The sequence below is a fragment of the Nothoprocta perdicaria genome, unplaced genomic scaffold (assembly GCF_003342845.1).
Source record: "Nothoprocta perdicaria isolate Ctin4 unplaced genomic scaffold, notPer1 scaffold_2, whole genome shotgun sequence".
Taxonomy (NCBI): Eukaryota; Metazoa; Chordata; class Aves; order Tinamiformes; family Tinamidae; genus Nothoprocta; species Nothoprocta perdicaria.
This window is the reverse complement of record NW_020455204.1, coordinates 7701824-7705929: the sequence shown is the minus strand read 5'-3', so window position 1 is coordinate 7705929 and position 4106 is coordinate 7701824. Positions and strand designations below refer to the sequence as shown.

The following is a 4106-nucleotide window of genomic DNA, read 5'->3' as shown; positions in this document are numbered from 1 at the left end:
AAAAAAAAAAAAAAAAAAAAAAAGAAGAAGAAGAAAAAGAAAACCTAGTGCACACACACACAAATACTTTCTCAAGAACTAGGGCATTCTTTATCGTAACAGCCAGGGGCCTTGCTCTTTTGATCTGTAGTACTCTGAACCTTTCCTCTAGTACTGTTTTTCCATTTAAACCTTCCATGTGGATAACAGTCATGCTTTATGTCTCCTCTTCCCCTCCTGCTTCTTAATAATCAGAAAAAAAAACAAAAGACAGTTGCTAGATTCCACACCTTCTTCTTTTCCAGCTTACAACACAAGCTATTTCTACATCATAACTTATTTGACACAACCAGAATGGATCAGAATGTCACAGTACATTTATAGCACATGCATTTGGGGTGCAGCTTCAGGCTAGATTCAGTCTGGCCCCCTGGACTGGGTGTCCCCCTCACAGATGTGGTTCAAAGGTGCCTGATCTTCAGTTCAGACTCCATTAAGAGATGCAGCATCGGTGTTGTACATCCAGAGCAGAGCTTCTGGTTTAGTTTTATCCAAAAATCAAGTTAACATGAACCAAAACCGCTCTGCAACTGAACCAGCACACTGTGTGGTTCAGTACAGTATGGAAACCATACTATAGCAAACAGCCATGAAACACAGCCAAAAAGGTCAATTTTCTAAGCAGCCGAGCAAGTTTCCTTGAAAACAGTAACCTCTGAAACAGGCTCAAGTGCTTCTTTTCAAATCATTTTTAACTTGACACAGAGTCCAAACAAGCAGGGAACCAGCACTGTATCACATGTCAAGTGCAGGGACAGTCATAAGACCACCTGTGTGAAGTGCCTGAATTCAAAGAGATGAGAAGAAGAACCCACAAAGTAAAATTTCAGTTTACACTGGGTGGAAAAGAGGGGAAGCGTGAGCTGTACTGACACCCTGACGATGCACAAAAACACCTTCCTCTCCGCATGGCATTGAAGCATTCTCAACACTTCCCCCACTCCAAAAAACAACCCCTCAGTTAAGGAAAATGCCGAAAATGCTGTCTCAGTAGAGGACAACAAGGAAGCCATTTGCTCATGCAATTCTGCACTGCTGTGCATGAGGAGTGTCCTCGTGTGCTGACTATCGTCTCCCAGGACCAAAGGGAAACTGGTCTCTCCAGTTCTAAGCTCAAAGCCCAGTTAGCAAAACTCTCTCCGGTTTACCTCTCAGCAAGAACTTGCTCTTTTCACCAAGAAAATCCTGGTCTCTGCAAAATGTGGCAGGTGCACTGAGAGTCCTACTGGTCCCCAGCTGTTGTACAGATCACCGCTTGTTAATGCGGAGTCAAGATGCAGCTCCCTCCTTGTCACAGTCTGCTGAAATTTGTGTCTCCAGATCCTATATACAAAAGACTGAAAACTTTACTACAGGAACAGTGTTTTGTCTTCAAAGCTGACATTTCTGTGGGAATCACAGTGAAACCAAATTAAAAACTTCCAAGCTACTTCCACTGCTGTCCGCACCTTACAACTATCATTCTCAGATGCTGTGTTTGCTCTGAACAAAATAGCAATAGTGGTGAACGTCCACAACAGGGCCAGAACGTGCCCAAAAAGTGGGGGGAAAGACAAATCATAGTCTCCTTAGGGAGACTACGGGCAAAGCACAGCAAGCGTGGCTGCAGGTCCCTGCCCTGGGAATCCCACTGACCTGGGCACGGGCGAAGAGGCACAGGCAGCAGGGACCAGGCGCTGCCGGGACCGTGGGTTCCCCTTCCTCCAGACTGGTGCGAGGCAGAGGAGCACCAGGCGCCTCCAGCCTCCTGAGTCACTTGTGGAATAGCTGCATTTTCCTCACCCAGAGTCATCCTCAGATCTGCTGACAGCCCCACGGAGGCTACTACTCACTTCCTCCCCTCCAAGCACCCCCCCTTTCCCAGGATTTCATTCCAGGACTTTTGAGTCCCGCTCTCGCATGGGAGCGCGTCTGGATCACTGTCACCCACCGACCACAACTGATTGATCCCACCAAGCCACTCGCTGAAGGCAGATGAAACGTGACTTTGCCTAAACTTGCAGGGAGGTCACTCTGCAGCAAGGACAGGGTTTCCTTAGGAGGAGCCGGGCTGCCACCGCCTTCCCAATTTCTCCTGCACCAGCAGCCCTGCAGTGCAGAGACGCAGCATTATCTCCCAGAGGAAAATCCCCGCGGGATCCACAGCTGGCCAGAGCCCTTCTGTCAGCTGAGCCCAAAATACTCCGCATTCACACAGAGAGGCTTCTGCAGGGCTGATCACGGGCCAAAAGGGACAGATTTCCTGTTTTCCTCTCCTCTGCAGGACGGGGGAGTGGGGGTGGGGTTCCTTCACCCCAGGTTTGGGAGCAAACCCCGGATTTCTCCTTTTGGCCGGTGGCATATAATTTAGGCACAATAGAGGAGCAACCTCCTCCAACTCAGATTTAAGCTCCAGCGAGGAGGGGGCCATTTGCAGGCATATCAGCGCGAACGCGATATGTGCAACTGCAAGGACTGCTTTGTCTAACTCCCTTGGCCTTAGGCCACGGTGCTGGCAATACCACGAGCTAGAGGAAGAGCTGGTGCGTGAGGATAATGGCAGAAGACAGGGAGGGAAGGGAGAGCCCATTTTGGATTCTGAGGAGGACGGTCGTTCATTGAGAAGGTCCTGGGGCTTTTTAGGGTGATCTGAGCTCGGAAGACAGGACAAGTTAGGCAGTCCCAGCATGACGGCAAACTGCTGCTAACTTGCTAATAAGGGGGAGAAAAATAAAACAATTTTAAAAAAGGGGGGGAAAAGGAAAAAAAAAAAAAAAAAGAAGAAAAGGAAGGAAAGGTAAAACTGCATGACAATCTAAGAGCCCGATCGCAGCCGGAGCGTTAGAGCGCCCGGAGACACGGCAGCAGGAGCTGCGGAGCGAGAAGTTCAGCCCTCGCTGCTTTGTGCGCGGCGCCGGAGCGGGATCCCGCAGCCCTCCCTCGCGGCAGCCGCACTCGGATCCCCCCGGCACCACCGGCTCCCCACCCCCACGCACCACCACAAAATGCCACCTTTGTTTCCCCTGCAATTTTACGGCTGTTCCAGAGAGCGAGACGCAGGTTCTCCTGGAAGAAACGTCTCCCCTACCGGGCGTTCTGTGGAGGTTTTTTCTTTTTGGTGACATTTCTGCTTTTTGTCATAAATCCTGGCGCATCCTCTGCTTCCCGCCCGGCTGGGAAGCAGCGCTGGGGCGCAGGGCTCTCCCCACACGTGCCGAGTTTCCCCACGCGCCGCCCCAGGGACTCAGCTCCCCGCAGGACCGGAGCTCCCTGCACGTCCGAGTCGGAGGCACCTCTGCTCCGTCACCGTCTGCTGCTGGATCCTTACAGCGACTGCAGCCCTCCGGGTAGCGAGGGCAGGGGTGCATCTCCTTAACCCCCTTCGTCCCCCCGTTCCCCAGGATCACCCCGAAACGGTGCTGCAAAATCCCTGAGGCTGATTTAACCTCTCCCTCCTGAACCAAACAGCAAAACTTTCCCTTCTCCCACCATCAGTCCTGTTTCTGCCTTCAAATCGCCTGGTGCCAGCCCTGCAGCCTGGAGATGAGGGAAAGGAAGACAGGAATACGATCCTTTTTTTTTTTTTTTTTTTTTTTTTCCCCCTCCTTCCAAGTCAGAACCAACTTCTCCATTTTGGTTCTGCTTTAACACCAGCCAGGGCGCACGGGGTAGTGAGATCTGCCTCGAACATCCCACAGCAAATTCCCCGCCACGGCTTTTGTTCGGACTTCTCCCGTTTGAACCCCGAGACGGGGACCCACTTTCACAGCCAACACTTCCCTGCAAGTAAAACCACCCGCTGGCTGTTACCTCAGGCGGGGAAATAAATCAAAGAAAGGAAAAGGGGAAAGAAAGGGGATTTTTTTTTTAAATAAAACAAATAAAAAGTTAATCCCATCAAGGAAACTTTTTTTTTTTTAAGAGAATGAAGATGCCACTTCTGCACTGATCCAGTGAAGAAGAAATAGTGAGGTTTTGGGGGGAATAAAAGGGAATTCCTGCCTTCCCCGGTGCAAAAAGGCCTCCGGGCGAGCGGGTGGCGCGGGCCGGGCCGGGCCGGGCGCGGGGCCGCGGGCGCCGCTGCCCCC

General features: G+C 51.3%; 1 protein-coding gene across 1 annotated transcript in view; it reads right to left on the bottom strand.

Moving 5' to 3' along the window:
* CDK2AP1 (cyclin dependent kinase 2 associated protein 1) overlaps positions 1-4106 on the bottom strand; it is a 14817-nt gene that overhangs the window by 10026 nt on the left and 685 nt on the right. The window lies entirely within an intron of this gene.